The sequence below is a fragment of the Ambystoma mexicanum genome, chromosome 6q (assembly GCF_040938575.1).
Source record: "Ambystoma mexicanum isolate Mex_15411 chromosome 6q, UKY_AmexF1_1, whole genome shotgun sequence".
NCBI classification, from domain to species: Eukaryota; Metazoa; Chordata; class Amphibia; order Caudata; family Ambystomatidae; genus Ambystoma; species Ambystoma mexicanum.
The window spans coordinates 1684782808-1684805724 of record NC_090937.1 but is presented as its reverse complement, the minus strand read 5'-3'; the positions used below and the strand labels follow the sequence as shown (position 1 = coordinate 1684805724).

The following is a 22917-nucleotide window of genomic DNA, read 5'->3' as shown; positions in this document are numbered from 1 at the left end:
TTAAATACTTAGGGATCACCTTAACACGTAAGATAGAATCACTTTATAACGAGAACTACCCCCCCTTACTGGAACGGGTAAAGAGAGACCTGGACCGCTGGAACCCCCTAATGGTCTCATGGTGGGGTAGAATTCAAGCAGTAAAGATGATCATCCTCCCCAAAATGCTATACCACTTTCAGGCTCTCCCTATCAGGGTCCCCAAATCGTTCTTTAGAGCACTGACCAAAGCAATCTCGTCCTATATATGGAACAAAAAGCCCCCGAGGATTGCCAGAGCGACCCTTACTGCCCCAACAAAGGAGGGGGGAATGGCCCTACCACACTTTCGCAAATACTACATGGCTGCGCAGCTTTGGGTCCTGAGAGAATGGCTGGGAGACAACCAACAAACAATTTGGGTGTCTCAGGACAGAGCGGTAGCCAGATCCCCTCTGGAGGAAACCCTATGGAAAGCAAAACAACATAGGCACCCCAACCTCCGCATAAGCGAAATCATGAAAACCACCCTAGAAGCCTGGGATGAGCAGACACGGAAGGGCATCATGACCACAGTGGAGGGGCCGTTCACACCCATCTGTCGGAACCCTCAGTTCCCACCGGGGATGGAACAGGGAGCCTACGAGAAATGGGAGGCAGCAGGATACACAAAGATAGGCGAAATGTTCCAAGACGAAGAAATAAGGACCTTCAAAGAATGCAGAGAAATATTAAAACTAACGGAAGCAGACAAATACAAATATGGACAGCTAAGGCACTGGCTCACAACCTCAGACATCAAAACAGCAGCCACAAGGGATCTCAAGCCATTCAAGAAGTTTCTAATCACCAACTCAGGATCCAGGAAATTAGTCTCCTCGCTCTACACATTTATCAACTCCACAGGGGAGGAACTCAAATGGGCATACATGGTCAAGTGGACGAAAACATTGGGGGAGGAAATCCACAAACGCCAGTGGGAAGACCTATGGAACACCATACCGAAAATGACCCGATCAGTCCAAAAAAGAGAAATGTGGCTAAAAATCGTAACCCAATGGCACTACACTCCGGAAAGGCTGCACGCCATGTACCCACAAACAACAAACACGTGTTGGAGAGGATGCATGGAGGTGGGCACGTGGAAACACATCTGGTGGGACTGCCGGGACATCAAAGCCTTCTGGTCGGAACTAAAGGTGGAAATTATAAAAATATTTCCAGAGGCGGAATTCTTGGGCGAAAAAGTATGGCTATGCGGAATCAAAGATCAGGCAGCTAAGAAATTCAGGAAATCACAATGGAGAGGCTTCATGGGTCTACTAATACCCGCCTGGGCGACAATCGCCCAAAACTGGAAAAAACAAGAACCCCCACAAATGTTCACTTGGCTCCAGAAAGTATGGACACAACTGACCATGGAAAAGTTAACACACACACTACAAGGAACGAAAGAGACCTTTGCAAAGGAATGGGGAGAGATACTCGAATATCTGCAATCAGATTACATGGAGCAATGGTGCCCCCATAATATAAGAATATCGGACATATTGAGAACATAGACTTGCTCAGAAACGAAGAACTAACGAGAACCTTCCGGGGTGGGAGGGGGGTGGGAGTAGGGGGGAGTTGGGGAACGGCCAGGGGTTCCCATTGTTGTAACTGAAAATATTAAATAAATCTTTAAAACAAAAAAAATAATAAATACCTCCAGAAAAGGACTAAAAAGCGATTTAAAAATACTCCCATCTATGATCCTCTATTAAAAGAAAGAAACACCTTTTATCGCTGTGACAAGAAAATTGCTTATCAGCTGTCCACAAACCAAAGATTGATTGCTCTCAAATCAATTAAAACCAAATACAGAAATTGGACACGAGAACGCAAAGCCTCTTTATATCAAAATGATGGTGAGACCATGTTAATATCCATTAACAACAAGAGCTCTGCACAAACCTGGGCCTTAATAAACCAGGCAAACTCCGATTCAAAACTAGCAGTTCAAATAAATGAGGCTGCTGAGCAACAATGGGTGTCTCACTGTTCAAACCTATATGCACCTCCAATTCCAATCTCAGATGACGTTATTAACCCCGTATCTAAGCATTTTCATTTACAATTTTCTAAAGGTGATATATTACATTTCATAAACAAAGCCAGTTGATCACTGGCCCCAGGGCCCGAAGGACTCACTAACACAATTCTCAAACAACAGGCCATCTTGAAGTCAGGACTACGTGATCATGCCTGCCGTAGCGCCATGGCAACATAAACAAAGCAGTGGCGTGGACCGCGGAGAAGCAATCCTCCGCCCGCGGCCCGCAGAACCACCAGAGACGTACGCTTCAGGTAAGCGCCACAAGCTCACGCGACCTGCGGCCAGTCACTCCCCCACACATGGGGTTGAGAGATAGGCACGTGGACCCCTGAGCAAACATAGGTTTTTTGAGTGTGTAATGTACTTGCTGGACTTGAGGCTGCAACGCGCTGCGAGTGCAGCCTCACAGTGCGATCTAATCAATTTGGGAGAGCGACCCTACCACACGGAGAGAGGGTAAGCTATTCCCCCCTCTGATTGTTATAACAAGAATACAATGCAGTGTTCTGAAAACACCTATATTTAAGGTTGTGAAGTGGATATTTATCCCTGTTCCATCTCTCACCCCTCCCTCCTATCATCCCTACAGGGAGAGGCACGAAAATAATACAGACAACGCTGTTGCATGCAAATATCAGTGGGCACACACTATGGTGCCTTTTGTCTAGCCCTGATGAATGTGGCTCACCTACCCTGATCCACAGAAACCGGTCGGCTGTAGAACGACTAGACCTAGTGCAAACCTCGACCAGCACAGGTCCACCTCGTTCTGAAAAAGGACCCCCACACCCAGTACCTAGGGGTCCATCCTTCCAGGAGTAAAACCTCATGAGAGGAACCTATTGGAGAACCGTTCTTCCTTGTTTTTAATAGAAAACCTGCACTTGCCAATACAGAGAAAACCCATTAAAGTAGACAATACCTTTCATCTGTAAGGCAACACACAGGCATTATCAACAAACATGAGAATATCTGCAGGTTTTGTCAAAAGGAAGAACAAAGAGAAATATTACAACCTTTAGTGGTTGAGTGTTTGAATTCATCACATAGACGTAATTTCCATTTTAAACGTCTATTTAACGATTTTAAAATTATGACTACTGATGATTTATGGAAGTATATATTTTGCACAAAAATAACAGCAGTCAGAATTGCAACCATCACATTTTTGGAATCCCTTGATCTAATGGATGAAAAAGAAAAAGTGGTGCGAGATGGACAATAACTAAAGTAATTGTTCTTGAGATCAAAACGAACACACTATAAGCACACTATACAGTTTGAAATAAGAACAGTGATTATGAATTTGTATAACATACTGCTTAGATCTTAAGTGCTTCTATCTCTGATAAGCCGATTTTGCACAAATGTGTTATGTTTGATGATCAAAAACACTGTAAAGATACAAGAAATGTTCATTAATGTATAACACATTATTTTAATTGTTATTGTAATATATTTTTAAGTTTTATATACTTTTAGAGCATATTGTCTTAGTTTTATTATTCCTGCTGCAAATGTTTTAAATGATCTATCGTAAATGTTAATGTTCTGTAATATGGTTTATGTTTTATATGAAACTGTAAAAATGAATTTACAAATATCAAAATGTGTGTATAATTAAATTGAAAGGTTGACCAAAATCAAAAAAAAAAAAGACTTAAACATTGAAGAACCTGATAGTTGGAACTGAACTGTTAGCTCGTGCTGAGAAAGCTCGAGCGCGTGCTATGCTCCAAGGTCCCACCTTATCCCGGGCTGAAACTGTGGGGAAGGGAGACCCCTGGCAATCTCATCCTGACTTATTATTTGTGAACACTTCTTTCTTTATTGAACCCTTAAACCCACACTCTTTGTGTAATTAGTTGCAAGGAATTGGTAATAGATTTTTCTCAGTATAGGTCCTTTTATTTTGACACAATGCCACAAGGACAGCCTTATTTTTCTTTTGATGGTCGACGCTTGCTCCAATCTTAGATTTAGGTTTAAATTAGGCGTTTTTCCACCCTGCATTTACAGTTTAAGAAACACCCTTGAACAATGATCACTTGTGTCTGTCTTTACTGTTGCCACCATGAGTTCCTTCAGGCAGGGAGGCTAATCCAAAGGAAGGCACCTGCAGAGGAGCGAGATCAACCCCCCACTTTCTGCCTGGAGAAGCCTCTAACCCTTAGAGAGTTGGAGTTACCTGAGCGAAGGGCTCAAGAAGGAAGGTATTTTGGAAGGGAGCGTCGGATGTAGTGTGGGTTCTGGCCCCAGAAAGCATTGTGGGCAATGCAAAGGGTCTTGAATTTGATCCTTGCAGCCACCGGAAGCCAGTGGAGAGATTTCAGGGCTGGAGAGATACGGTGCCTGGGCTCGAGGCCAAGGATACATTCTGCAGTCCTGTTCTGGATTAGTTGCAGAGGGCGGAGAGTAGATGAAGGCAGATTGGGAAAGAAGCTGTTGCAGTAGTCCAGCCTAGAGAGAACCAGGGTTCTGGAGACAGTGAGCTTTTGGGGGAAAGTGAGAAAGGGAAGAGTCCCTTTGAGTAGGTGCAGCTGGTAGTGGGACTTCTTGGCGACTTCTGAGATGTCAAGAGAGAAAGAGAGAGTGGAGTCAAAGAGAACACCAAGGTTGTTTTCCTCACAGGAAGGCGAAGGAAGAGAGCCCAGGGAGGGCGGCCAGAGTGAGAGAGGGAAAGCAGGGGCAGGAGTGCCAATGAGAAGGATCTCTGCCTTACTGGCATTATGGCAGAGAGCGTTGGAGGTGCACCAATCCTGAATCAGGGATAGACAGTCCGGAATGACCAAGGGTGGAGAGGAGGCTGAGGGGAGCCTGAAGCAAAGCTGAGTGTAATCCGCATAACACTGAAAAGGTAGAGATCAGGTGGGCCAAAGGAGCCAAGTAGAGGTTGAAAAACCAGGGTGAGAGGATAGAGCCATGGGGAACACCACAGGTAAAGAGAGAGGTGGCTGAGAGAAAGAGACTAATTTGGACCTGGGAGGGGCGGTGCAATCAATCAGCTATTTGTATAGCGCTCTTTCACCAGAGACATCATGGTGCTTAGAGATCCAGCGTCTGGAATAACAGACAGAAAGCAACAGAGCCAAGTAGAGAAAAATGTTATCTGAGGAGAAACGTCTTGAGTCTTTGTTTGAAAAATAGGAAATCCACAATTTTCCTCAACTCGAGAGGCAGCGAGTTCCAAAGCTTAGGCCCCGTCACTGAACAGGATCGGCCACGCAGACGTTCTTTCCTATATTTAGGTATCTGCAACAAAGCTGCGTTTAACGATCGTAAGGAGCGTACCGGGATATATCTCTCCAGTTTCTCCTGAATGGCTAAGCATCCCTTGCCACTTAGAGCACGGGGCATGATGCACCATTGGTTACCCGGGCTTCAATGGGTAACCAATGGAGAAATTCCTGAGCCCTGGTTACTCCTGCTGGAATGCGTGTAACCAGGCACACTGCTGCATTGCGTAGCACTTGCAGGTGCTGAACAAGAAAAGAAGGCTGCGCCAAGTAGACGTCACTGCAATAATCCCGGCTCCCATCAACACAGGCTGCAACTATCTGAGCATGGAATCTTTCTGGAATAAAAGGAAGGACTTTCTTAAACTGTTTACATTTCATAAAACCGGCTCCATAAACTGATCCAAGAGGAAGAAGGTCAGCCACTCCAGGGCCTGATCCGTGATGCCCAGGTTCTCACAGAGTCAATTCATCAGGATGGCGTGGCTGACCTTGTCGAAAGCAGAGTAAAGATCAAGGAGGATGAAGACAGAAGGACTGCTGGAATCAAGGTTAGAGAGCAGATCTTTGCGGGTGTTCAGAGCTTCCAGAGGCACGTAAACCTGCTCTCCTCAAACTGATGGTCATGGATACAACAAACAGATTCAATGTGGAGAGTAAGCTGGGAGATGGCCAGCTTTTCCAATAGTTTGCCTGGGAAAGGGGTGATGGAGATTGGGCAATAGTTTTCCCGGGTGGGTAGGATTGGCTGACGGCTTCTTGAGGAGGGGGTACACAAGGGAGTGCTTAAGGGGAGAATGGAAAGTTCCACTTGCGACAGAGTGATTACAGAAATCGCCCAAGGCTGGAGCGAGGGTGTCAATATGGTCCTTGATGGTTCTGGAGGAGCAGGGGAGCACCTGTTTGGATGACACTTTCATAGATCGGACTTGTCCTCTCAGGAGCCAAGCTGACCAGTGGATCACAGGCAACCCCGCCCCTAGAAACCTCCATAGAGAGCATGGTCAACTGGGAGTCCTCCACACCTCCCACAACTGTAGATTCATGAACAACCAAAACCACCACCTGCAAGGCCAAGAAGAAACCACCAAGATCACCAGTGAAGAACTCCGGCGGATTTTCAGAACCACCTGGGAAATGAGAGGAGGGAAAAGCATACTGGAGACCCCGGGCCAGTCTATATTCAAGGTGGCCACCTACGACACCCCAAATGACAGGAACCGAGAGCAAAACCTGGGAACCTTGTCTGACAAGGGGGAAGCAAACAGATCCAACACCGGTGTTCCGAACGGACAATAAACACCTGATCGGACAACATCAACTCTGGGCAGACCGAAACACCTGACTGAGATGATCAGCAACCACATTCTCCACCCCCGAATGTGTACCACCTCCATGGAAAGCAAATGCTGTTCAGCCAAAACCATGATGCAACCTGCCAGAGATTTCAGGGCCCTGGACCCCCTTGATTGTTGACAGAGGAATGGTCGGTCCTAACCAACACAGCCCGGCACAGCAAAACCACATAAGCGCCTGATGAATGGCTGCCAACTCCCTCCAATTTCAGGAACGAAGGAGAACCTCCCTGCCCCACTACTCTTGAGCAGAAAGAAACCCCATGGAGGCCCTCCACCCCAAGCCACTGGTGTCGGTGGACAGAACCACCCAAGGAGGGGGTTCCAAACCCACCCCCCTCAGAAGGGAGGAACTTCTGAACCACCAACCCAGAGAAACACGCAGGTCACACGAAATCAGGATCTGTAGCTCAAGAAACTGCAAGGAGGGGGACCAGTGAAGCAGAAGATGAACCACCAGAGGACGAAGATGGAGGCGAGCCCACAGAAACAGGAAAACACAAGAGAAACATTGTCAGGTGTGGTCAGAGAGAAAGAGAAGAAAGGAGGAGGAGAGGGAGAGATGACCGAAGGGGGGCCGAGAGAGGAAGAGGGAGAAGAAGAGGAGTTGGAGGACAGGACAGTGTTAGCTGAGAAGTGAGAGCCAGAACCGTACAGAGAGCCTAAGAGGGAATAGGAGATGTAAAGCCTGCAACAGGATTGGCCAGTTCCTTGCAGATTTTAAAGAGTTTGGCCATGTTGTTAGATGCCACAGAGACGTGGGCTTGAATGCGTGCTCTCTTCTTGGACATGACAGAGTCTGTAGTGCTTTGGAGCAGGAGGCAGGCCAGTTTTTCAGAGGATGCACCCGAATCACTCCACTTCCTCTCAGCCACCCTGCACTTGCGTTTCAGGATGCTGAGGTCAGAATCATACCAAGAGTTGCACTTGGAGGTAGGCTTCAGTCAGATTCTTATGACAGGGCAAGGATGTCCAGGGTGTTGGAAATAGAAAGATGCAGATTGGAAAGGGCTGTGTCAGGGTGTGAGTCAGTTGCAGGAATAGGAGGAGCAGAGAAACTAGAGGCAAAGGCATCCACTGACACACACTTCATGGGCCGGATGACTGAGAAGGTAGGTGGCAGGGCTAGGGGGGAGGGAGAGCCTTGCCTGAGAGATAGAGAGTTTCAGATAAAAGGAGAGTAGAAAGTGGTCCGTCCAAGAGAGAGGAGTGGTGAGAGGGTTAGAGAGGGAAATGACTGAGGTATGGCATGTGTATTTTTCATGTGGTTGCCATATCCTTTACTTATGCTATGGTATGTGTATTTTATACTGCTGCCATATCTTCTACTTATGCCATGGTGTGTGTATCTTCCATATTGCTGCCATATCCTCTACTTATGCTGTGGTGTGTGTATGTTCCATGTTGCTGCCACATGCTCTACTTATGCTATGGTGTGTGTATCTTCCATGTTGCTGGCATACCCTCTACTTATGCTATTGAATGTGCATCTTCTGTGTTGCTGCCCTACCCACTACTTATGCTATGGTATGTGCACTTTCCATGTTACTGCCATATCCTCTACTTATGCTGTGGTGTATGTATCTTCCATGTTGCTGCCATATCCTCTACTTATGCTATGGTGTGTGTATCTTCCATGTTGCTGCCATATCCTCTACTTATGCTATGGCATGTGCACTTTTCATGTTGCTGCCATATCCTCTTCTTATGCTACAATATGTGCACTTTCCATGTTGCTGCCATATCCTCTACTTATGCTATTGTATTTGTATCTTCCATATTGCTGCCATAACCTCTACTTATGCTGTGGTGTATGTATCTTCCATGTTGCTGCCGTATCCTCTACTTATGCTATGGTGTGTGTATCTTCCATGTTGCTGTCATATCCTCTACTTATGCTATGGTATGTGCACTTTCCATGTTTTTGCCATATCCTCTACTTATGCTATTGTATGTGTATCTTCCCTGTTGCTGCCACTCGTATCCATGCTTGGGCACTTAAACATTCCACGAGGATGAGTTCTGTGCTTATGCAGGGGAAGATGTACCTTTTCTGTGCCCTACAGCTATACTACAGCCTGTACATCTGCCTCATACCTGCCATTATTAGACCGCGTCCTGTGCCTATGCTAGAAGGCACATACCCTCATTGTGGAATGCTACGGTTGCCCTTGAAAAGTAAACTGTTCATTATTCTGTGTATAGTGTGGATGAGGGGGGGGGGTCAGGGAACTCCCAGGGGGCTGGTTTTGATTGCTGCCAGGTCATCTTATTAAGCAATGGATTGTGAAAGGTGTGAAGGGGTAGGGGAACATATATTCTTGGATTTCTACGTTTCTTTTGATTGGATGGAAAGGCAAATGTGTATGTACAGGACCCCTAAAACATGTTGAACAAGTTTAAAACGTGACTTTTAAATCATGGTTTATAGGTAAACGTACTATAAAATCCACACTTTTACCCTCATCCATGCCCTCTGTTGAGGGGTTGGGGCTGCTTGCTATCCTTCTTGCTCTCTGTTGAGGGTATGGGGTTGTTTGCTATCCTTCTTGCTCTCTGTTGAGGGGTTGGGTTGCTTGCTATCCTTCTTGCTCTCTGTTGAGGGGATGAGGGTGCTTACTATCCTTCTTGCTCTCTGTTGAGGGGATGGAGTTGCTTGCTATCCTTCTTGCTGTCTGTTGAGGGGGTGGGGTTGCTTGCTATCCTTCTTGCTCTCTGTTGAGGGGTTTGGGTATTTCTATCCTTCTTGCTCTCTGTTGAGGGGCTGGGGCTGCTTGCTATCCTTCTTGCTCTCTGTTGAGGGGTTGTGGTTGCTTTCTATCCTTCTTGCTCTCTGTTGAGGGGCTGGGGTTGCTTGCTATCATTCTTGCTCTGTGTTGAGGGGTTGGGGTTGCTTGCTATCCTTCTTGCCCTCTGTTGAGGGGATAGGGTTGCGTGCTATCCTTCTTGCTCTCTGTTGAGGAATTGGGGTTGCTTGCTATCCTTCTTGCTCTCTGTTGGGCGGATGGGGTTGCTTGCTATCCTTCTTGCTCTCTGTTGAGGGGTTGGGGTTGCTTGATTTCCTTCTTGCTCTTTGTTGAGGGGATGGGGTTGCTTGCAATCCTTCTTGCTCTCTGTTGAGGGGATGGGGATGCTTGCTATCCTTCTTGCTCTCTGTTGAGGGGATGGGGTTGCTTGCAATCTGTCTTGCTCTCTGTTGAGGAGATGGAGTTGCTTGCTGTCCTTTTTGCTCTGTTGAGGGGTTGTGGTTGCTTGCTATCCTTCTTGCAATCTGTTGAGGGGTTGGGGTTGCTTGCTATCCTTCTTTGCTCAGTGCAAGACGGGGTCACTTTAACAACTTTTTCCTGGGAATTTGTGGTTCCTAGTCCACGCCTGGGCACATGGGGAGGAAAATGAGTAGAGAAAGGGAAGAGAGTACAAGGAGGACACTGGTACGCAGGTCGGGAGACAGAAGCAAAGAACAATGTGTGCAGAGAGGCATACATATATTACAGCAGTTATTTACCTTTTTGTTCAGCTCTTGATGGTCGTGCAGATTAGTACTACCTCCGTCCCCAAGCACCACACGGCCAGAAGTAAAAAACACTACCCGTGCGGCACTTGGGGTCACAGGTGAAGAATGTCGTCAATCCGGAACCAGAAACGCCAAGGAGGACCCCCTGACCACTGTAAGGCAATGGAGGGTTAATCAAAACAGGGAATGCACAACAATGCCAGGTGATAGAAGAACCAAAACGGGGCTTACCCAAAAGTGAAGGAGATGGCGGCCTGTGAGATATGGAGGCGTAGGGGGGGTACTGCATTCACTGGTCGGTTGTTTCTTTGACGGTATTCGGGAAGGTGGAAACACCTGAGACAAATACGTAGGGCAATCCGTGAGCAGTCCAGAAAAACAGTTCCGAGGTCGAGGGCCAAAAAAGGGTAACCACAAAGTTCGGTATTTAGTACCAAGGATATCCGTAGGCAGTCCAGTGAACAAGTCCGGGTCAAGAAACCAGTAGGAGGCAATGGAAACCGGCAGGTTAGCAATCCAGGGAGGGTTTCCAGTTAAGCAAACAAGGCAACGTGATATCCGGGGTAGAGATGAGGCAGTCCGTGTAGCGTTCCGTGGTCAAGCAATCGTGGTTTTCAAAGGAATCCAAAACGCCAAAGCAGTCCGTGAAGGAAGCAGCTGTGAAGCGGTGCTTCCGTGTTTCCCTGCTTCCTTTAACTGTGTGGAGGGTCACCTGATTCGCATCACGTGGGGGACGTGAGGGTCCGTGTCACCTGACCCGAGATGATGACGAAGGCCGTTGTAGATGCCTCGTCACGTGACGCCCGGTCCTGTGTGTGCCCAAGCGGCAGCGCCAGTCGTGCGAGACTCTCCATGGGAGGTGCCAGTGTAAAAAGGGGTGAAGAGCCCTCGGGCCGTAGTGAACGGGTCTCCTTTGTTTGGCGGGGTATCGCCGTCGTTCGTATGCAGGGACACGAAGGTCACGTGAGCTCCGATGGTGGTGAGTGACAGGTGGGTGATGATGACGGACACTGGGAGACATGACAGAGCCCCCCCCTAAAGGCCCACGACCTCGTGGGCTGGACGGATGATCACGGTGGAACTGGCCAACCAACCGGGGGGCCCGGACATCGCCGGAGGGCACCCAGGAGCGCTCCTCAGGACCGTAACCCAACCAGTCCACAAGATAGTGCAAGCGACCCCGGATAAAGCGTGAGCCCAAAATGGCACTGACCTCAAAGACATCGGGAGAGGACAAGGAGACAGGGGCAGGAGGGGTAGCGAGACGGGTAGGACCCAGGCAAGGCTTGAGCAGGGAGGTGTGGAAAACTGGATGGATACGCCAGGTGGAAGGAACAGACAACCGTAGAGCCACAGGGTTCAGGACTTTAGTAACACGGTAGGGACCCACAAACCGGGGAAGCAGCTTGCGACAGCCAGGGATGTGCAGGTGGCGGGAGGACAACCATACCCGACTCCCCACCCGATATTCGGGAGTCGTCACCCGTTTTCTGTCGGCCGCTAATTTCATGGAAATCTGGGCTTCGCGCAGGTGGACTAGGGTTTGCGCATGGACCGAGACCAGATCACGAGCACAGGTATTGGCAGCAGGAGTAGTGGATGAAGCGAAATCAGGGAATGGAAGGGTGCGGGGATGCTGACCATACAAGGAATAAAAGGGAGAGAAGCCAGTGGAGGTATGCAAGGAGTTGTTATAGGCAAATTCTGCCAGGTGTAGTAGGTTAAGCCATGTGTCTTGGTACTGGAGGGTTAAGCAGCGTAAGTATTGTTCTAGGGCTTGGTTCACCCTCTCAGTCTGCCCATCAGTTTGCGGGTGATAGGCCGAGGAAAAGCGGGCATCAATGCCGAGTAACTTCGTCAGGGCTAGCCAGAAACGGGACGTGAATTGCGTTTCACGATCTGATATTATGATCTGTGGCAGACCAAAGAGGCAAAAGACAGACTTAAAGAACAACTGGGCCAGTGTAGGAGCGGAGGGTATACCCGTACAAGGTACAAAGCGTGCCATCTTGGTATAGGAGTCTACCACTACCCAGATAGTGTCGTAGCCCTGTCTGCGTGGTAGGTCCGTGATGAGGTCCATCGAGACAGTGTGCCAGGGCCTGGGGGGAATCGGTAGCGGTTGGAGTAATCCCAGTGGGCGACCCCTGCGTGATTTGCACTGTGCACACACCGAACATGTGTTTATGTAGTTCTCCACGTCGCGCTTCATTGATGGCCACCAGCACCAACGTTTCAGTAGTTCTAGAGTGCGGTGTTGCCCCGGGTGACCATTAATGGCGGCATCGTGTGACCATTCTAGTGCCTGGTTGCGTGTGTCACTAGTGGGAAGAAATAGTTTGTCTTGAATGAAAGGCAACCCCTCCTGAAGAACCAGGTCCCATTCCGCCAGCGCGTGTGGATGTTGGGAGACCCAATGACGGATGGTGGACTGCATGGATGGGGACGGGGTGCAAACACAAATGACGTGACCCCCCTCCAGCAACGTGGCAGGAAAAGACGGAAGAGACACCCCCCCTGGAGAACGGGACAGTGCGTCAGCCTTCCCATGGACAGCACCCGGTCTATGCCTAATCACAAAGTCGTAAGCTGCGAAAAACAGGTGCCAGCGTACCTGTCGGCTGTTAACGCACTTAAGGGTAGCCAGATCCTGTAAGTTCTTGTGGTCGGAGTAAATCGTGGTCTGGTGCCTGGCCCCCAAGAGGTGGTGACGCCATGTTTGCAATGCGTCCTTTATGGCCAGTAACTCCTTTTCAGTAACAGTATAATGTAGCTCGGCTGAGGTAAGCTTCCGTGAGTGAAAAGCCACGGGATGCAGACGACCAGTGGTTGGACATGGTTGAGAAACAACTGCACCTACAGCAAAAGAAGAGGCATCTGCCTCCACTACAAATGGGAGTTCTGGGTCAGGATGTTGGAGCACAGGAGCTGTTACGAATCTGGTTTTGAGCTCCTCAAACGCCTGCTGATGTTTCGGGGTCCAAGAGAACGGAACCAGCGGACTGGTAAGAGCAGTAAGGGGAGCCACTATGGAGGAGAAGCCAGCAATGAATCTTCGATAGAAATTAGCGAAACCCAGAAAGGATTGTAGTTGCTTGAGGTTCTTTGGAGCAGGCCAATCCGTGATGGCACGAACCTTTGATTGGTTCATAGATAGACCCCCAGGCGTTAGGTGGAAACCCAGGAATTCGACCTCCTTTGTGTGGAATAGGCACTTTTCGGGTTTGGCAAACAAAGCGTTTTTCTTTAGGCGAGCCAAGACCTCCCTAACGTGGACGATGTGGTCTTCCAGAGTAGGGGAGAAGATCAAAATGTCATCTAGGTAGACCACTACGTATACGTCTAAGATGTCACTGAACACCTCGTTGACGAAGCGCTGGAAGGTGGCTCGGGCATTACATAAGCCGAAAGGCATTACAGTGTACTCAAAAAGGCCTTGTCGGGTGCAAAACGCGGTTTTCCACTCATCCCCCTGACGCATGCGGACCAGATTGTATGCCCCCCGGAGGTCCAGTTTGGTGTAGATGGACGCATGTGTTAACCTGTCTAATAACGTGGAGATGAGGGGAATGGGATAACGGTTCTTCACGGTGATGGCGTTTAAACGCCTATAGTCCACACAGGGACGTAGGTCGCCCTCTTTTTTCGGGACAAAAAATATAGGACTGGCAGCCGGTGAGTTGGAGGGTCGGATGTGACCCAACCGCAGGGCTTGTTGGGTGTATTATTTTAGGACCTGTTCCTCCGACTGTGATAGTGAATAAATCCTGCCCCTTGGTATCGGGGCATCCGGGAACAAATCAATAGGGCAATCATATGGCCTGTGAGGTGGCAGGCCTTCTGCAGAGGCTTTGTCAAAAACAGTCAGGAAGTCATGGTATTCGCTGGGGATTCCGGCCTGAATGGCTCCAACCGTGTGTGGTGTTGTGACCGTAGGGTTCCCATCGTTCATGTGCAAAGCAGCCATGGCCCCAAAGACCCTAGCAGGATTGGAGATAGTTTCGGGTTCTGTTAGGCAGTAATGCTGGCAGATCTCGGACTCGAATGAGACTTTTCCAGTACCCCAATTAATCAACGGGTTGTGTTGCTTAAGCCACGGGATACCCAGAATGATCCTGAATTGCGGTGTGGCGATGAGATCGAAGGTCATGGATTCCTTGTGGGTGTCCTGGATCACCACTTCTAGAGGAGCGGTTTGATGCATGATTGGGCCAGAAGCGAGGGAGGTACCGTCCACCGCTTGTACGGGTTCCGGGTTTTTCTTTGTTATCAGAGGCAAGTTGAGGTGGTGGGCCAGCGCGATGTCTATAAAACAACCCGTGGCCCCTGAATCGATCACTATATGCACTGGGTGAATGCAATTCCCGGTGGGTTTCAATAGAGCTTGGACGATAATCGGTCTAATGGGACCGAATGAGGGCTCAGTGGGGGTCAAAGAAATGCTCGCCCGTCCCCCCGGTCTCAAGGGCGAGCTTTCGGAAAACCTGGATTCCTGTTTCTTGGGCGACGGGGGCATTCTTTGACGTAGTGCCCATTGATACCGCAGTAGAAACAGGCGTTATCTGTCCTTCTGCGTTCTCGCTCCGCCTGGGTTATAGGGCTACGGATTCCTCCTATTTGCATGGGTTCGGGTTTTATGTCCCCCAAGGAAGGTGACTGCATGGAAAGACCGGCTTCTGCCCTCCGCTCCGTGCGTCGAGCATCTACCTGTAGGGCTAGGTCCACCAGGTCCGTAAAAACGGCCGGGAGAGAGGGTACCACAGAAAGAGCATCCTTCATTGCACTACAGAGTCCCCTGTAGAACACAATGGCTCTTTTGCTCTCCGGCCATGATGTTTCTGCAGAGAGCTGGTTGAACCGAGTGATGTACTCGATGAGGGATTGTTTGCCCTGTGTGAGGTCGAGCAATTCCAAGTCACGAGAGTGTGCTTTGTACCTAGTGTCGAACACCTTGGCCATCTCGTTTATCAGGAGGTCAAAATCGTAAAGTGCAGGGTGGTCATTTTCCAGTAAGGGATTCGCCCAGGTGGCTGCTACCCCCGACAAGTGGGAGAGGAGAAAGGCGGCCTTGGTAACAGGGTCTGGGAACGCTTGGGGTCGACATAGAAAATGGAGCTTGCACTGATTTAGGAAGGTACGATACTTCCTCGGGTCCCCCTGGTATCTTTCCGGGGCTGCAAGGGGGAACGGGGTTGGGAGAACCAAGGGTGTAGACGTGGTGGGTGGAGTGGGTGCTGGAGGAATACGAGCTGGGGTGTCCCCGAAGTCAGTGTCATCGGGTAAAGGGTGACGAGCACCCTGTAGGGCATCAAGGCGATGGTGAATGGCAGTCGTAGCTGCGGCCATGTCTGTCCTAAGGGCCGCGACTGCCTGCATTAGAGCGGTCACAGGGTCCTCGACCGAGGTGTCCATAATCCGGACGACCAACAAAAGGGAGAGCGGCTTCACAGTCTGTTCAGCTCTTGATGGTCGTGCAGATTAGTACTACCTCCGTCCCCAAGCACCACACGGCCAGAAGTAAAAAACACTACCCGTGCGGCACTTGGGGTCACAGGTGAAGAATGTCGTCAATCCGGAACCAGAAACGCCAAGGAGGACCCCCTGACCACTGTAAGGCAATGGAGGGTTAATCAAAACAGGGAATGCACAACAATGCCAGGTGATAGAAGAACCAAAACGGGGCTTACCCAAAAGTGAAGGAGACGGCGGCCTGTGAGATATGGAGGCGTAGGGGGGGTACTGCATTCACTGGTCGGTTGTTTCTTTGACGGTATTCGGGAAGGTGGAAACACCTGAGACAAATACGTAGGGCAATCCGTGAGCAGTCCAGAAAAACAGTTCCGAGGTCGAGGGCCAAAAAAGGGTAACCACAAAGTTCGGTATTTAGTACCAAGGATATCCTTAGGCAGTCCAGTGAACAAGTCCGGGTCAAGAAACCAGTAGGAGGCAATGGAAACCGGCAGGTTAGCAATCCAGGGAGGGTTTCCAGTTAAGCAAACAAGGCAACGTGATATCCGGGGTAGAGATGAGGCAGTCCGTGTAGCGTTCCGTGGTCGAGCAATCGTGGTTTTCAAAGGAATCCAAAACGCCAAAGCAGTCCGTGAAGGAAGCAGCTGTGAAGCGGTGCTTCCGTGTTTCCCTGCTTCCTTTAACTGTGTGGAGGGTCACCAGATTCGCATCACGTGGGGGACGTGAGGGTCCGTGTCACCTGACCCGAGATGATGACGAAGGCCGTTGTAGATGCCTCGTCACGTGACGCCCGGTCCTGTGTGTGCCCAAGCGGCAGCGCCAGTCGTGCGAGACTCTCCATGGGAGGTGCCAGTGTAAAAAGGGGTGAAGAGCCCTCGGGCCGTAGTGAACGGGTCTCCTTTGTTTGGCGGGGTATCGCCGTCATTCGTGTGCAGGGACACGAAGGTCACGTGAGCTCCGATGGTGGTGAGTGACAGGTGGGTGATGATGACGAACACTGGGAGACATGACAGTTTTGTAGCCTTTGCTCCGTATTCTTTGCTGAACATGAGGACACACCAATAATGTATTCAGGTCTGGAGAAAGCAAACATTATCATATGATTAAATAATCTATCACAAGAGTGATCTAAATTAAATACTTCTAGCATTTACATGACAAGAAGAGAAAATGTATAATGCCAAGATTACTTACCGGTAATCTTCATTACTCCTAGTCCTACGCTTCCTAGTCACCAATGAGGCCCTGCACGCCCGGAGGTATAACCTCCCACTTACCCACAATACACCAGTACGTAGCAAGCCTGTACAGACACTGGGCACTTACACACCATGTGAGGGTGCAGATGGTCGGTAGTACTGATGAGGAAGAGTAGGGCTAGGAGTAATGAAGATTAAACATGTTGATAAAGTTTAAAACTTGACTTTTTAAAATCACGGTTTATAGGTAAAAGTACTATAAAATCCACACTTTTACCCTCATCCATGCCCTCTGTTGAGGGGCTGGGGCTGCTTGCTATCCTTCTTGCTCTCGGTTGAGGGGTTGGGTTGCTTGCTATCCTTCTTGCCCTCTGTTGAGGGGCTGGGGCTGCTTGCTATCCTTCTTGCTCTCTGTTCAGGGGTTGGGGTTGCTTGCTATCCTTCTTGCTCTCTGTTGAGGGGTTGGGATGCTTGCTATCCTTCTTGTTCTCTGTTGAGGGGATGGAGTCGCTTGCTATCCTTCTTGCTGTCTGTTGAGGGGGTGGGGTTGCTTGCTATCCTTCTTGCTCTCTGTTGAGGGGTTTGGGTTGCTTTCTATCCTTCTTGCTCTCTGTTGAGTGGCTGGGGCTGCTTGCTATCCTTCTTGTATTTGTATTTTTGTATTTTATTTATTTCTATAGCGCACCAGGCCCAGGGGCAACCGGGCGCTTAACTTAGTTACAACAAGATGAAAGCATGACAAGGCAATGTGACAGAGTAATACAAGATTATTACAGGAAGATTTACAAAATTTACAAAATATACATTCAAATGAATATCGATAAGGCAGTGATTTACAGGATAGTTAATAAGGGATGCAGAGTAGGTCAAAGTGCAAGTAGGGCAGTAAGCTGGTGTTAGCAGTCTTGGGCAGTCTTGCTCTCTGTTGAGGGGTTGTGGTTGCTTTCTATCCTTCTTTCTCTCTGTTGAGGGGCTGGGGTTGCTTGATATCATTCTTGCTCTCTGTTGAGGGGTTGCTTGCTATCCTTCTTGCTCTCTGTTGAGGGGTTGCTTTCTATCCTTCTTGCTCTCTGTTGAGGGGATGGGGTTGCGTGCTATCCTTCTTGCTCTCTGTTGAGGGATTGGGGTTGCTTGCTATCCTTCTTGCTCTCTGTTGAGCGGATGGGGTTGCTTGCTATCCTTCTTGCTCTTTGTTGAGGGGTTGGGGTTGCTTGCTATCCTTCTTGCTCTCTGTTGAGCGGATGGGGTTGCTTGCTATCCTTCTTACTTTCTGTTGAGGGGTTGGGGTTGCTTGCTATCCTTCTTGCTCTCTGTTGAGGGGTTGGGGTTGCTTGCTATCCTTCTTGCTCTTTGTTGAGGGGATGGGGTTGTTTGCTATCCTTCTTGCTCTCTGTTGAGGGGTTGGCGTTGCTTGCTATCCTTCTTGCTCCCTGTTGAGGGGATGGGGTTGCTTGCTATCCTTCTTGCTCTCTGTTGAGTGGTTGGGTTGCTTGCTATCCTTCTTGCTCTCTGTCGAGGGGTTGTGGTTGATTGCTATCTTTCTTGCTCTCTGTTGAGGGGTTGGGTGGGGTTGTTTGCTATCCTCCTTGCTCTCTGTTGAGGTGTGAGGGTTGCTTGCTATCCTTCTTGCTCTCTGTTGAGGGGATGGGGTTGGTTGCTATCCTTCTTGCTCTCTGTTGAGGGGTTGGGGTTGCTTGCTATCCTTCTTTGCTCAGTGCAAGATGGGGCCACTTTAATAACTTTTTCCTGGGCATTTGTGGTTTCTAATCCACCCCTGGGCACATGGGGAGGAAAAAGAGTAAACAAAGGGAAGAGAGTACAGGGAGGACATTGGTACGCAGGTCGGGAGACAGAAGCAAAGAACAACGTGTGCAGTGAGGCCTACATATATCACAGCAGTTATTTACCTTTTGGAGCCTCTGCTCCGTATTTTTTGCTGAACATGAGGACACACCAATAATGTATTCAGGTCTGGAGAAAGCAAACATTATCATATGATTAAATAATCTACCACAAGAGTGATCTAAATTAAATACATCTAGCAATTACATGACAAAAAGAGAAAATGTATAATGCTAAGATTACTTGCAGATAATCTTCATTACTCCTAGTCCTACGCTTCCTAGTCACCAATGAGGCCTCGCTCGCCCAGAGGTATAACCTCCCACTTACCCACAATACAACAGTACTTAGCAAGCCTGTACAGACACTGGGCACTTACACACCATGTGAGGGTGCAGATGGTCGGTAGTACTGACGAGGAAGAGTAGGACTAGGAGTAATGAAGATTAAACATGTTGATAAAGTTTAAAACTTGACTTTTTAAATCACGGTTTATAGGTAAACGTACTATAAAATCCACACTTTTACCCTCATCCATGCCCTCTGTTGAGGGGATGGAGTTGCTTGCTATCCTTCTTGCTGTCTGTTGAGGAGGTGGGGTTGCTTGCTATCCTTCTTGCTTTCTGTTGAGGGGCTGGGGATGCTTGCTATCCTTCTTGCTGTCTGTTAAGGGGTTACTTTCTATCCTTCTTGCTCTCTGTTGAGGGGATGGGGTTGTGTGCTATCCTTCTTGCTCTCTGTTGAGGGATTGGCGTTGCTTGCTATCCTTCTTGCTCTCTGTTGATGGGTTGCGTTGCTTGCTATCGTTCTTGCTCTCTGTTGAGGGGATGGGGTTGCTTGCTATCCTTGTTGCTCTCTGTTGAGGGGATGGGGTTGTTTGCTATCCTTCATGCTCTCTGTTGAGGGGTTGGGGTTGCTTGCAATCTGTCTTGCTCTCTGTTGAGGGGATGGCGTGGCTTGCTGTCCTTTTTGGTCTGTAGAGGGGTTGTGGTTGCTTGCAATCCTTCTTGTTCTCTGTTGAGGGGTTGTTTGGGGTTGTTTGCTATCCTTCTTGCTCTCTGTTGAGGGGATGGGGTTGCTTGCTATCCTTCTTGCTCTCTGTTGATGGGTTGCGTTGCTTGCTATCGTTCTTGCTCTCTGTTGAGGGGATGGGGTTACTTGCTATCCTTGTTGCTCTCTGTTGAGGGGATGGAGTTGTTTGCTATCCTTCATGCTCTCTGTTGAGGGGTTGGGGTTGCTTGCAATCTGTCTTGCTCTCTGTTGAGGAGATGGCGTGGCTTGCTGTCCTTTTTGGTCTGTAGAGGGGCTGTGGTTACTTGCAATCCTTCTTGCTCTCTGTTGAGGGGTTGTTTGGGGTTGTTTGCTATCCTTCATGCTCTCTGTTGAGGGGTTGGGGTTGCTTGCAATCTGTCTTGCTCTCTGTTGAGGGGATGGCGTTGCTTGCTGTCCTTTTTGCGATTTGTAGAGAGGTTGTGGTTGCTTGCAATCCTTCTTGCTCTCTGTTGAGGGGTTGTTTGGGGTTGTTTGCTATCCTTCTTGCTCTCTGTTGAGGGGATGGCGTTGCTTTCTGTCCTTTTTGGTCTGTAGAGGGGTTGTGATTGCTTGCAATCCTTCTTGCTCTCTGTTGAGGGGTTGTTTGGGGTTGTTTGCTATCCTTCATGCTCTCTGTTGAGGGGTTGGGGTTGCTTGCAATCTGTCTTGCTCTCTGTTGAGGGGTTGGGGTTGCTTGCTATCCTTCTTTGCTCAGTGCAAGATGGGGCCACTTTAATAACTTTTTCCTGGGCATTTGTGGTTCCTAGTCCACGCCTGGGCACAAGGGGAGGAAAAAGAGTAGAGAAAGGGAAGAGAATACAGGGAGGACACTGGTCCGCAGGTCGGGAGACAGAAGCAAAGAACAACGTGTGCAGAGAGGCATACATATATCAAAGCAGTTATTTACCTTTTGTAGCCTTTGCTCCGTATTCTTTGCTGAACAGGAGGGCACACCAATAATGTATTCAGGTCTGGAGAAAGCAAACATTATCATATGATTAAATAATCTACCACAAGAGTGATCTAAATTAAATACGTCTAGCATTTACATGACAAGCAGAGAAAATGTATAATGCCAAGATTACTTACCGGTAATCTTCATTACTCCTAGTCCTACGCTTCCTAGTCACAGTACTCACCAATGAGGCCCCGCTCCCACTTACCCACAATACACCAGTACTTAGCAAGCCTGTACAGACACTGGGCACTTCCACACCATGTGAGGGTGCAGATGGTCAGTATTACTATGACGAGGAAGAGTAGGTCTAGGAGTAATGCAGATTACCAGTGAGTAATCTGAGCATTACCTCCACATCCCTCTTCCTCATCCCAGTACTCACCAATGAGGCATGCCCAAGCCAAACCAAATGTAAGGGCCCAACGGAAAGCAGGAAGCAAGATGACACCCAGGATCAATGCAAACATACCAAGTTTAATGAGCAATTGAACAACAGAATATCACAGTTAGGCCACAGACAGTAACCCCACACCAAAGGAACCATCCGGAGAACTGCCCATATTAAGCCTGTAATGTGTAATAACGGGATTGCTGTCTGCCCAGCTCGCGGCTCTGCAAATCTCATGCATTGGAACACCCTGAGCATCTCCCCCGGAAGCACCCTTACCCCTGGTGGAACGACCCTGCACACCCAAAGGGACAGAAAGACCAGAGGTCAACTAGGCCATAGAAATCACCAATTTTATCCAGCGACTAATGGAAACAACCAAAGTCTTACTCCCCGCACCAGCCGCACCAAAAGTCACCAGAAGACTGTCAGAACGCTGAACAGTTTCAGTTCTGGCCAGGTACTCCAGGACCATATGACGCACATCAAGGGAGTGCCAAGACAACTCCTCAAGAGACAGAGGTTCTGGAAAAAATGCTGGGAGGGCCACTTTCTGGGTCAGATGGAACTTAGAGGCAACTTTAGGCAAGAACCGGGGATCACACCTCAACACCAAGCAGTCAGGCAAGACACGAAGAAAGGGAGAACTGCACAGGAGAGCCTCAATCTCCTCCAGCCGCTGGGCAGAGGTGATGGCAACCTGAAAGGCTGTCTTGATCGTAAGGTGTTTAAGATCCATAAGGCCAATTGGTTCAAAAGGAGCTGACTGAAGAAAGCGTAAAACCAGGGGCAAAACTCAAGCAAGGGAACCCGAACACATATGAAGCCTAGAAGACACCAGGCTCCTAATGAACTGGCCCACCAGACCCAAATCCAACAGAAGAACACCAAAACCCTCCAACAGGGTCTTCAACGCAGCCCATTGAGCCCACAAAGTGCTGTAAGGAAGGGATAGTATCAGGAATAGACAGACAAAAGCGAACACAGTTCAAGGGAGTTTATTAAACTGTAAAGGTAAATTGGAAAAAACCTAATCTAATCCTAAATGTAAGATGGGAGCAAGTTTCGACCGTCAAATAATAATACGGCAGTCCTAGTGGCGTTGTGTCAAAAATAAAAGGGCCTAGACTAAGAAAAACATATTGCCAATCCTTACGTTAAATACAAAAAGAAGCATGGGCTAATGATCTTAAGAAAGAAGGAAGTTTTCACAAATGATAAATCAGGATGCAGTACTGGAGGTCTACCTTCCACACATTTTCATCATGGGACAAGGTGGGACTTTGGAGCACAGCACACGCTCAAGCTTTCCCAGCACGAGCTAACAGTTCCACTTTCAGCAATCAGGGCACTCAGTGGTTACGTCTCTTTTCTATCAAAAGTCTCTTGATGCCGTCAGGCTGATGTATTCAAATAATAAACAAAGAGGTCCTTTTCAAAGATGCATCGGGTGATGTCTTTCACCTCTGAATCCCCCTATTCCAGGAGCAGATCGCTAGAAAGTTCCTATTAATATCAGGCTCTTCGGAGGTTGTCTCTCCTACTTCTGAGGATCTGATAGTTCAAATAATCAAACTAAAAGTTCAACAAAAGCTCTTATCTATATTTGGGTGATAGCTCTTCACCCCCAGGTTCCCGTCTTCTGGGCTAAGACCCCGCCTGTATTTTGATTTGTTGCACTCACAGGTCGGTGGGTGTTGGCTTTTCACCATTGGATCGCCATCTTCCGGGCTCAGCTCTGACTTGACTGTCGACTGTTCACCTCCCTCGATCGGGTACACTATGGCTTTCAATGCAATTTATCTGGTGACTTCCGGAACATGTCTTTGTACAGTTCACTGTGTACA

At 48.7% G+C, this 22917-nt stretch overlaps 1 protein-coding gene across 4 annotated transcripts in view; it reads right to left on the bottom strand.

The window, feature by feature from the left end:
• LOC138517060 (zinc finger protein 268-like) overlaps positions 1 to 22917 on the bottom strand; it is an 87512-nt gene that overhangs the window by 25101 nt on the left and 39494 nt on the right. For 3 of the 4 annotated variants that reach the window (XR_011282351.1, XR_011282352.1, XM_069632569.1), the window contains exon 3: positions 20632 to 20695. The gene's annotated coding sequence lies outside the window, so the exon portion shown is untranslated. Of the gene's footprint in view, positions 1 to 18757; positions 18822 to 20631; positions 20696 to 22917 lie in introns of all 4 variants that reach the window. The other variant, XM_069632570.1, reaches the window with a different exon arrangement.